The 12845-nt window shown below is 36.0% G+C and overlaps 1 protein-coding gene across 3 annotated transcripts in view; it reads left to right on the top strand.

Moving 5' to 3' along the window:
• The window catches only part of Opcml (opioid binding protein/cell adhesion molecule like), a 536087-nt gene that overhangs the window by 322774 nt on the left and 200468 nt on the right, over nt 1–12845 (top strand). The gene's annotated exons all lie outside the window — the stretch shown is intronic.

Here is a 12845-nt window from a genome sequence, read left to right as displayed (position 1 = left end):
TTTATCAGAGCAAGTGACAGAGTGGTAGAGTGGGGAGAGTCAGGGAGGAGATTGGAATTTGCAGAACTACAATCAAATCATTATCTGACATTTATGTAATATTTTATGATTTAAGCATTTCCTTTGCATTCATTAACTTATTAGACCTTCACAAGCCTGTGACATAGAAGAGCAGGCAATACTATTTCCAGGCTAAAGATGATAAAATTTATATTCATAAAAGTAAAGTAATTTTTGTAAGGTCAGATATCTTTTAAGTTATGGGGCTGAGACTTGAACTAAGGTCTGTCTTTCTCTAGTAGCTATATTACTTTCAGTATTTCATCCTCTTTCTACTATGACATAATGTAGCCTCAAAAGAGTCTCTTCCTAAATGGTTCCATGATATTTAGCCTGAATGTATCTTTTTTTCTATTCTTTTTGTTTGTTTGTTTCCCCACCTTCAGCAAGGCTAAGTAATCACTTTCTCTTTCTTTGATATGTGAACTGTATATATGCCCTGCCATATCCGCCTCTCAGTTGTCACTTAGCCAGACTATGCAAATTTGATCATCTCCACATTTTCGTGTAAGTCATTGCCTTCAGCATAACTGTTGTTCAAATCTGGATTCATTCCAACTCTTCAGACGGGCAGGGAGGAGTTTCTTCACCAGAGAACATAAAGAAGCATGATGGCTCAGCCTTTTCCATACATCTATCGCATACCTAACTAATGATGTTCTTGCCATATTGTAAAAAAAAAAAAAAAAAAAAAAATCAAGATGACAGATCTATTCCCGGGTGCCTTCATGACAAGTGATAGAGTTATTCAGTAACCAGGATTATACCAGATCTGGGTTCTGAACAGAAATGACAGAAGAACCTAAGGAAATAAATTTTGACTTTAAAGGTGGTCCTTGTCTATTCAGAAAATATGTGCAAACATGCCAAAATGTTGTTTGCTGCAAACAATAAAACATACAATGGTTAAAGTTTGAAGGGCAATCAGTAATATCTCTTTGTACTGCTCAAGTTCAAAACAGCCTAAGAGATATAAATGGAGAAAATAGAGATAAAAATTGCACCTTCATTTCTGATAAGAATAAAAAAGTGGACTATGGTTTATATCTTCAGGCATATGGGCTTTCCAATATTGAATGTCAGAATCAGATACCCATACCTCTGGTCACAAGAAGAGCTAGGAGAGTTCAGGCACCCAAGGGAGGCTGGTTTCTGCCATCATGCAGCACAGGTCCAAGGTTTGTTCATGGACCAAGAGCAAGAAAGGGGTTTATGCATGTTGCTTTTCCATCCAAGATGACTCATCAAATTAGGATATTTCTCCTCTCCTAATGATGAGGGATGTAAATGAAGCTAGAGCAGATTGGGATTTGTAAGACAGTAAATGAAGATGATGAGAAAAGCCCATAGTATTGCTTGATAGTTTTTCTCAAGTTAAAAAAAAAAAGCAGCAATATTTCCTACCAACACCAATTAAAAGGGGTTTTAAAATGAAGATACTACAAATTTAGGAGAAGGGTGGAAGTCAGGACTGCAATTATAGTTCTAAGACTTAGATTCTTTCTTGTTTTCTAAGCATGTGCGTTGAACCATAAGAATAAGATAGTAGCAGCTGTTTCAGGCAAACATGTGGACATGATAATATTTAGGAGAATAATAAATGTAAGGGGGACTTTCTCCCATGCCTCTTTTTCTTTGGGAGAGAAAGCATCTTCAGTTATCTACCATGCTAATTAAAATTTGATGATCTGTCTATATCCCACCTTCAAGGCAACCTCAGAAAAATGAGTTCCTGTTGTTTGAGCTCTTTAGAAGAAACTGGCCTCTGTTGTCTAGAAAGAAGATTGCTATTGGTGGTGGGAATAGCTATCGAACAGAGTAGTGATAATATCTGCTGTGATTACATATGAAAGTTTTTCAAAAACATCTACATGAATGAAATAGCTCGCTATAGCAAACTATAGACCAGAACCTCTAATATTGTCATACATTTTTTAGTTCTCCTTATTCTGTCCAAAATATAATGAAGTAAAAGAAGACTTTAACTTAAATATTATTGTCATACCTAAGCCCAAGTTTCAAGGGTTTTTGCTTTGTGAATAGGGTCATCAATTGAACAGATATATGGAATATTAGTAATGGACCTTGATGATTATTTAGTCCTGTTTATTCATCTCTGAAGATGTCCAACCCAGGTCTTAGAGAGTGAAATAGCTGTTTTCCACTATCGCCCAATTTGTTAGTGAGGATTCACTAAGCCCATATACTCAGGATCAGAACCCAAGATTCTAAGTCAACTTTATCTGCAAGCTAAGACCTTCCTACTCCTTTACTACACACACGATCTTCTGTAAACAAGCTTAATTTCAGAAAGGAACATTTTCCAAAAGATCACAGTGATATAAGATATGTGCAATTGTATTTGGCCATCCAACATTATTTTTTTTACTGGGAGAAAGAAACACAGCATAAGGTAGTCCTTTTGGATCATTTTGGGATCTAGGATGGTGACAAGCAATTATTTAGAGGTCCCCCTTCTTGGAAACAGTTGAGTACACTGTAAATATCTAAATTCCTCAGTCTAAAACTATGGGATCAGTTCATTTTTCAAATAAAATAGAGCTCTTCTGCCATTGCAAAATGAAAATTGGAATAGATATGAAACATCTTAAAGGACAATTTATTTCTAATCTGCTTTCTCTTATCCCTTGTTCTTGAGGCAAAAACAAAAAACAAAACAACAACAACAACAACAAAAAAACCCCAAAACTCATAAAGAATAAAAACATATTCAAATGCTGATAAGGCTTAGGAATGATTGATGGCTTATTTGAAAAGTCCTCTCTGAAGCAAATAAACTGGGGGGAAAAAGACTCATTTTTTCCCACTATATTTTGTCATGATTTTTTTTCCTTTCTAAAATGGAGCTATATTTAGAGATAAAAGACAAGAATTCATAATGCATGCCTTGCCCAGCAGAGAAATTTGACAGAAAATAAAATTTGTTGACCAAACTCTTACTGTCAGACATAACTTAATGTATTACTTGATAAAATCAACTTCAAGGAAGATCTCAGATTGTGCTGTCAACAAAATTGATTTTATCAAACAAGATAATCTTTGCCATCAACAAGCAGTACTTTCTTAAAACTTTACATTTTTTGGAGTCACTCTATTCCACTGCCCTTGGAAGCCCCAGGAAGTTTGCCAGAGGATGAGGATCCTAAGTCATCCTTTAGAATTTTCCCAAACAAAAGCCATACAGGAGGATGTTGAACCTAAGCAAGTAGCCTTCAGACCATATTCAAGTTTAAGGGAAAGACAGCTGAAATGGTAAATATATAAAGTTAGAAGTTGAAAACAGAGCCCTAAGATATAGGTTGCCCATTGTTTGAAGCCATAAAGTGCATATAAAACCAGTTTTTACATGCACAATTGGGAATATGCTTTCACAATGCCTGATTGGATATGCAAATCAGTGTTGTGCATACCTATTTACCTGTTTGCTAAATTCATATGTTAGGGTCTATGTAACGACTTTTATTTATTTATTTATTTTAGTAAAATTAGTTTAAATTTTCTGAGGATAAATGAGGCTTTGGAAAATTGTATTGCCTTAAGATCCAGATTGAAACAAACCTCTCTAAAGTCTTTCAATGAATGGATTTTTAATAATTAAGTGAAATGTAGGGTTAAAACAATTATCTGAGCTATTCAAGGTAAATAGAGAACCATGAAGATATTTGTCATGATTCTGGTATTTTTTGGTAGAAGAAAGGGCCTAGGTCACTAGTTGACATAGCTTTGAACTTCATTTATCTAGTCCAGTCCTGGACCTAGGAACATTGGGCAGTCTCAGCCTCTCCTTAGAACACATCCTAGAATAGAGAAGGAGATCCTTGGCAGTCCGGTGGTAATATGTCCAAGCAAATGAGCTTTCCATATGGTGCATCCTGACATGTATTTATTCCACTTTTCCTAGAAATAAAATAGTGAATGTGATGATACACTAAATTAAGGTTACAGAACTGTGAGTAGAAAAGAAAAAGCTCTGAATAATCTTCTTGACACTGCCTTCAACCCCTTCAGGACCCAAGGTGATAAAGCACTGTAGATTTATTTTAATGTGTAAGAACCCTGCTCTGTTCCCCTGGGAGATGGTAAAGAAGACACTGGGAAGCTCAGGGATAGTTTATATTTATCAGGTAAAATGCTGTCTGCTCACTAATAAGCTTCATAAATATTTTTCTCTTCTTCTGAAAAGAACCAAAAAAAATCCAATTTTGCAATGTTAAAAAAAAAAAAAGAACCAATTTTCAAAGGTTTTAATATCTTGGTAGAAAAATGTAGTTGAGTTACTATCTGCTTTCTTGGCAAAGCTATTTGAATATCATTTATGTAATCTGGCTTCCTCGAAGTCATACCATCAACTAACCAAGCATTTCCGCACAAAGAAAGATGACTCTATGAGGCTCATATTACCCATTTATATATTTCTTATTTCTGTGGTTGTTAAACCTAGAAAAATAACCAGATTTTTTCCCCACTGAATTTGAAGCTGATTTGTTCCTGTGAGTCTTATCTGGGTGAAAATCTCAAGTCTATGAGATACATCCAATTGTCCCTTTAATGATGTGCCTGTTTCCTCCCTGTTTCAGCATTTTCTAATCCTTAATTCTTAAGCCTGATTATCAAGACCTGTCAACCTCACTTTTTTATGTTGGCCTCTCCCAGAGCCAGGGAAATATCTGGACTCATGCTAGCCAACCTCTAAGTGTATATCAAATTAGTCCTGCTGACAAGGCTGGTCAGGACTCGGAAACCTCCATCTTTTGGTGCCTTCAGTTACTACCTTTGAATTTCAGCTTCAAAGAAAAAAATATTAGCCCATGGACTAAGTAATTGCCCTTGTTCAGCAAAATTCTATCCTTTGCATTTGCTGCCAGCTTACTCTGAAAGTTCCCATTTCTGCATGTTACTGGTTCTAGAGTGGCATTTTAGATTTTGGTGTTTGCTCTAACTTCTGTTCATTGATTTAAGTTCTACCATAAATAGAAAGGTACGTAAATATTAGTTTTCTTATTTTTTCATATTTTCACAGACATTCATTAAGTGCTTTTGAGATACCAAGAAAGCACCAGGAGTGCACAGGACAGTTAGGCATTGGCCACATGGAATTTGCTTGAGGCTAGATTCATTTCTACTAATGGATCATGTACCCATGTTTAAAGCCAGGTTCTTCAGGGTCCATGAATCACCTTTTCTGCCATATCCTGCTATCGGTTGATTGCTTTTTGGAATGGCCTCTATCTTCAGGAGATTTCTAATCTGGATCTGGTATATGGGGCAGTATTTTGGAGAAGCTGCTTGTGCCCCGCCCTCATCATTGCATTGTAGTTGGAGAAGGACTTTGGTGCTAATAATATCTCACTCTAAGCTGAAGAGTGGCCTGAAGAACAATAAATCTCTACATTCATTTTTTATAAGGGATTCTGGGAAGAATACGATTTAAACAGCAACTGTGATCACTTTCTTTCAAAAACCTCAGTAGCTATAGAGTACAGTAGTTTGATCTGGGATGGATGATACTCAGTTCCTCAGAAAACATTTATAGGGTATCTTCCATTGGTCTGATATGAACTGGAAATACAGAAATGAATGATTTCGATTTTAAGTTACTAACAATGTTGTAAGGTATTGACACATATAGTTATACTGTCACATTTAAGGTGCTACAAAAGTTATTCACAAAAGTTTCTTGGTCAGTACAAAGTATTACAGAGGGTGGAGAATATAAGAGGCACTCAAGTTATAAGCCATTTATTTCATATTGTAGAAATATAAATAACAGATTGATTAGATCTCATGAAAATTGCTTGTATCCACATTCACCCACAGAGATGGACATATTTATGTTCTAAGCCAGGCTCCTTTCAGCATCTGTATGTCACCTGCTCAACTGCATCCTACCATCAGTTGAGTCCCATTTAGAATAGACTTGTTTAGGCTAATACACAAATTACATAATAATCATGTACTAATACTGTGTTCAGACTCCTACATTTAATATATATAATGGAATTAACTCTGCTGGCAATATAAATAGAAGTCATGTTCTGTAGCTTTAAGACACTATATTTGAGTAGTCAATCTATGGATTTTTCTTATCAATATGTGCATTCTTAAGCAAGTATGTATGTATAAAATCTTAACCATATAATGGCTGGGTGAATTTTGTTTTGCTGCTTAAGATATTTGTGTCCATGGATATTTCATATAAAAGTTTTGTTTGTTCTTCATCTCCAACTTTGAAACACATTTTGAGCTGAACATGGTGGTGCATGCCTATAATCCTAGGGAGGGAGGTTGAGGTAGGAGGATCACAAGTGCAAAGCCAACTCCAGTAACTTTGTGAGCCCTAAACAACTTAGTGAGACCCTGTCTCAAAAAAAAAAAAAAAAAAGGTGCTGGAATGTAGCTCATTGATTAAGCACCAGAACAACCAACCAAACAACAAAAACAAAACCCCCACACTTCAAGCCATGCCTCCAAAGAGGAAGAATGAGAGAAGATGTGTAACAAAACATTTTTTAATGAGTGTAGGTAGCATTAATCTGAGCTGTTATCTCAGAAACAATGTCTCAGAAACAATGTTATATAGTAATCTCTTTATTTCTACCCAAATTGGTGTTAAGGGAACCAGGTAAACATAAGCAGACCACTTCTTCAAGTGAAGTTTATATTCATTGACTCTTCCTCTCACTTAAATTAACCTTTATACCAATTTGTATTGTGGCTTTTGCTCTCACTAATCTACTTTTCCCCCCATCTTTCTTTATCTTTGGTTATTCACTTTCTGCCCACAACTAAAATGTACCTTTTTCTATAGGTTCTTCCTAAAACTAATAAAAGCCCATGTCTATTGATTTCCTGCTAAGAACTTTAGGAGGTAGTTTTCATGTATTGCTTCATTCAACCCCTGCATTTTAGGACAAAACCATTATTAGCTCTATTTTACAGATGAACAAACCAAGGTTTGGAAAAAAGCAGTTTCTCCAGGATTCCTCAACTAATGAATGGCAGAGCAAGGACTTATTTAAGTTCTGATGGATCTTGTAATTTATGTTCTCTTCTTTCTTCTGTTATAATGATTGTCTCAGAGACCACAAATGCCACATTTGTAGATCCTTTGCAGGAGTCATTATTCCTCTTGCCCTTTAAAATTTTTATTTTTTGCTCTATCTTCTCTGCTGTATCCTACACCTTAAGCACATCTAAAATAAATTTAAAAGTTGATGAATTAAAAGGTAACCATCTTGAGGCTCAAAGACTGTTTTGCCAATTTTAAAATTCATTATAGAATCTAAATGTTCCTGACTAAAATATATGTGCATTATTTATATATATATAATGAATGTGTCAAGTTTTAATATTAATTAGACTCTACACCTAATGAGTCCCCTGGCAATAAAAGCTGTCAAACACTCAGTATAGTGGTGAACATTAGGAAGTACTTGTTAAAGTAATAAGTGTTAAAACAGTTGGTGATAAAAATGTAAAGCTCAGTGTATTATTAGACGTATGAAAATGTCCAATGAGCAAATATTTATGAAAATGGATAGTTTCCATATGCATACATTTTCTCAGATATGACCTCTAGCTTTTAAGATCTCTAATAAAACTTTATTGGGGAAAATGCCTATCTTATCATCAATGCCAACCTGAAGATTTTACCTTTGAAAGCGTTTGAGAGCATGATTTGTTTCCTTTTACCCTGTTCAAATAAATTGATTCATGTGTAAGGCATTTCTGTATTTTTCAAGATTCATCATTTTGGGTAGTGTATATGGTATATGTATATAGATAGTATATTTGGGGTTTTATAGGTCGTGTATGACCACTCCCTCTCAAGCCTGATTAAAACTCCTTATTTTGCTTTATCTTTCAACATGAACAGCTATTCCTCACTAAGATATGTTATGCCAGGAAGTGATAGAAATAGCCGACATTTCAATATCTAGTTCCTTGACTTTCTTTAGAGTGTTTTTACCATTCAGCAGAGGAGTATCTCAAGAGAGTTCTCTTATAGGTGAATGATTACATGTATGGAATCAATTAGATAGTTTTGTTTTGTTTTGTATGCATGTTTGAGTTTTTGCAGTTCTTGCAACAATCTGAAAATGTAGCTGTCTCTGAGGTTTGCTGGAATCAATTCAGGGTTCAATGAGGATGTCCTAGTTCAGATTCTTGAACAATGAGTTCCTACTTTTGTAAAAGGGTGTGTATCTGTATGTAAACTGGGAAAGGTTTATCAGGGTGCAAATGTGCTAATTTTATCAGGAGCAAAATTATGATATCTTTTGTTTTTCTCCAGGGTAAGAGCTATCAGTCAGTCAGGAGACCTAGATGTGGATAAAGTGGGAAATCCCTTCGGAGCCATAGCCCATCCCATGCCATTTTCTTTGCATAAAAAAGGGATTTTTTTTTCACCATTTTTTTTCAATCCATTCTGCCACATCTAATTTTAAATCTCCTTTTAGTAATATGACATTGTCTGGGAATAAGCCTCTAAACACATTTCTTTGTCACAGATTACCTCTGACCATCTTCACATTAGCTATCTAGATAAAATGAGGTTGTGAGCGTGAATACTATGTGAAACTGCTCATAGAGCTTTGCTGGTACTCTAGAGGTAGAATTTCCTGCTCATAGAACAAAGAATTGAAGAATGAACACAGCAATCTTAGCATCTATCAAGATTGTACAGGCCCTATGCAAATATGTGGTTGTTCTGTCTGTGAATGAGAAATTCCTCGGGTCCATTCCATTTTGATTTCCTATGGTTTCTGTACCTTCCAGGGCACCATATTTTTTGGTTTAACCTTATTTGGCTTCTGAAGCTTCTATTTCTGCTGTGACTACTCACTGCCAATTTGATCCAATTTCATCTTGCTTGCTTTGTCTTCTGCCCTTGCCTATTATCAACTCCCAGCTTCCACTTCTGTTATACTCTCTTCTCCCAAATTCTCCAATTCTGACAAATTATTGAATTAGCACATTGAAAAGATCCTTGGGATAAAATGGTTCTCAGAGTATCCTACTGATATAGAACTTGAGAAAAATAAGAAGAGTTATGATTGGCTCAGTTTGCTACTTGGGCATAAAGTTGAAAGTAGTATTCATTTTATTGTCTAGTTAACATCAGTTGTTTACACAATGAGAATAAGTGTATGTTCATTGCTCAGTACCAAGAAAGTTCACTTAGAAACTAAGTCACCAAAACTTTCAGTTCCAAGTTGCAGAAAAAGACTTCGTAATGTGGATAGTACATAGAGTAAGATAATGTTTTCCTCAATCGTTCTTGATGAAATGAAAGTCCATTTAATAAGTGCTTCTGTAGCCTTTGGTAAATAATAAGCAGCTAGTTACTGTTAATGGTGTCCAAGGCCAGAAGACAAACTCTAGGGTGCCTTAACAGACCAGATCCAGCTAGTTACCCCCAAAACACAATGGGAAAAATAATGGTGATGTAAAAAGAAATTTATTGAGTATAGCCATTCTGGGAAGAATTAGGAGACAAGCATCCTCAGCCCTGACTTTGACAAGTTAACAAGACATTTAGGTTCATCTAGGAAAAGGAACAAAAATGGGGAGTCAAGAAATATACAAGGCCAAACAGTCTTGGTCAAATTGGTCTGGTTAATCTTTGTCTGAGCATAGCCACATGGAGCCTTGTAAGAACATTCCCTGGGAAGAGTCACAAGATGTTTATCAATGAGGTGTGTTGTTTCTGGAATCCAAGGTGACTGGAGAAGAGAAGAACAGAGAAAACAAAAAATCAGAAAGGCAAGGTAGAGTTCCTTCATGTTTAGGACAATGACTAGTCTTCTAGACATTGCTCTGATGGTCTGGAATATGCCATTGTAAAGCTGTTGATTGACAATCTATTGTTTATGATGTTCCAGAAAATCTTGTCTCAGCCTTGAAGAGGAAAGATTACCAGATACATATATGAATACTCCTGAAATAATTAACATGTATGCAAGCAGAATTGAGAAGGAATTTGACTCAAAATTTAGTGTAGCAAAAAGAGACAGATGCAATTTCAAGGCAGAAATGCCATGTTCTTTTTTCCATTTTTAGTTATCCATTGAACATCTGCAGGCCCAAATGAAGAGTCAGTTTGTAAGTCCTTATTCCATTACCATGCCTGTTAATAGCTATAGAGATTCTTACAGGAAATAATTATACAATTTGGGGCAGTACAAATTGAGCCCCACAGTCAGAAGCTTGGGCTGCAAGTTTGCTTTTTCCAAGAATGGAGCCTATGCATAAACAGGACTTCTATTTTCCATATCCTATCTTTTAAACACTTAGAAGTTGAACTGCAATCCTGAGCAATGGCTGCTCTCCCCTCCTCAGTGAACAGATAAGCAGTTGTGACCAGTGTGGGTTTATACTGCTCTTGTGCAAGGCAATGAAGCAAGATATCTCAAGATATCTACAAAACATTGGCCAGCCTTCAAGCTCTCAGGTTTCCAAACAGCATGCTTAGAACAAGAACTACTGTCAACCTTGATTTCTATTCATTTCCCATCCTCATATACTCCTGGATGAACTGAAAACTTCAATGAACAAGAAGGGAATCCATTTTGCCAGGCAGTGGATAGATATTGAACTAATTCTCTCTCTCTCTCTCTCTCTCTCTCTCTCTCTCTCTCTCTCTCTCTCTCTCTCTCTCCTGTTTATGGGAATGTACAAGAACTAGTATTAGCCATGATACTGAAGTAAAGTGTCAAAAGAGTCTTCAGATGAATCCAGACAAATGACTTACTAGCCTCTCTGCCCCTGTGTTCCATGCCTCCTTTCCTTTTCAAAAGGTGTATGTTGTACCCTGACTTATCTCTACATAGCCTCTCTTTTTTTTTCTAATCTCATGTTCCACCACACCCTTGAATATACTTTATGCTAATGATTCTAGTATGTAGGTACCTCCTCACAAAACAATACCTTCCCCTGGCCACGAATAGGCTATTGTCCCTATGGGTTGTCCCCTCCCACTCTATGGTAAATCAGCTTCAGCCTTGAGCAGGGTGACCAACTCCCAAGGTATGTCAGGTTTTCCCATCCTGAGAAGCCTCTCAGTCCTGGGAAGCAGGAAAGTTGATCACCATAGCCTTAGTTACTTCTTGTTCTTCCGGTTACATTATGTTTGGATCCATAGAGACCTTGAATTCTATCTCACAATACTAACCAATCATTCTCTGCTTCAAAATGTATTCCTCCCCTTTCTCTCCATTTACTTCCAATTAGAACATAAATAATCTGAGGAAATTTGTTCTTTCATTAATGTAATTTATATTTTAAGTGCCTAGGGCATGCTTGTCTTTGGTGAAATACAAAATTTGTATTTTGTACAGCTTGATCTCAAATAACTTAAAAACTAAAATCGAGGAGAGAATAACAAAGAAATTGACCACATCCCACGCTTGTTGACTGTCCATGGCATGAGAATATTGTGGACATTTGAAGGACATGACTCTGTCTGGTTACCATGGGAAGCTCTGAGAAGAAAAAGGCATTTGAGCTGAATGACAGTGTATTCAGATTTGGGAAATAAGTGCTGGTGGTTGAAGTAAATTCCGGGAGAAGAGATCAGTGGACTCAGAGCATCAAGGTCAAGAGTCTCTCCTTTCTTGTTTTATGGCCACTCTGGATTTAAACATAGGGCCTTAAATTACTAAGTTATATTTGTCAAGTTAAAATGAACACACAACATCATTAGAATCACAACTACCCCTATTAAAAAATATCCTAGCTTCAAATTTTACATGAAAATCAAATGAGCAAGGTCTTCAAAGAATTCTAGAGAAATGCCATGGAGTTCTCCTAATTAAAATCAGAACCTAATTTTCAAATGATTTCTTAGCTGTGCAGCTTGAACTAAAATAAATCTTGAATACCTGAAATGAACAGAGCAGAGAGAGAAAGAAGCCATTCCTCGCTGTGGGACTTCAACTTGGAAATCTCCCCTGAGGTACAGATGAGATCAGAGAACAAAGCCATAGGGAAGACAGAAAAATCACTTTGCATACAAAGTGATCAAACCACTTTAATTTTGTATGTAAAATGTTTTTCTTTCCAGTGACTCAAGGAGGTGGAGGTTGATAGCTTCTTACACGACACATTACAAATTTGCAGTCATCCTTTGCATTTGAGAAGTAATTAAACATTTGTAAAATGACAGTTTTCAAATGAAATGTCTGACCAGAGTCTCCTTTGGAAATAATGATGTGATTTCTTTGGCTGTAAGTCATGACAAATACAATAGAGCCTCTCCTACTGTGTCCCCACTTCCAAGCTATTCTTCAGTGGCAGTTACTTCAAATGTTCTTCTCAATAAGTTTATTTCTCCCTAGGGCTAGTTGGTAGCTAACTACCCCTTGAGATAACCTGATACAAATGGCTCTTTACCATGGTTTCAACCCTGTTCTGTCAGTGGACTTGATTATAAATTATGAAATCAATGGAAATAAGAAACCTAGAATTGCGCTGCTGAAGGTCAAACTGAGAGAGCTTTCACACATCATCTTATTTTAGTTAAAAGTTACTGGAAAGGGATTTCTAACCAGATATCTATTTTATAGCAGTTTGACTCCTTCTTCAGTGCATTTTCCAGAGTGATTTTACTGACTTCAAGGAACATCTAAGAAATCCCCTTTGATTTATATTTTACTATGTCCTATTATGTAAAGGAGAGTTGAAAATCTGATCATTGGTATACTTGAGTTAGTTTATAATGACTTGGGTGGTAGTAGAAATATTATATTTAAAAAGTAGTATGT

This window comes from Marmota flaviventris, chromosome 9, assembly GCF_047511675.1.
Source record: "Marmota flaviventris isolate mMarFla1 chromosome 9, mMarFla1.hap1, whole genome shotgun sequence".
In the NCBI taxonomy this organism is placed as follows: Eukaryota; Metazoa; Chordata; class Mammalia; order Rodentia; family Sciuridae; genus Marmota; species Marmota flaviventris.
This window is presented reverse-complemented; position numbering and strand designations above follow the sequence as displayed.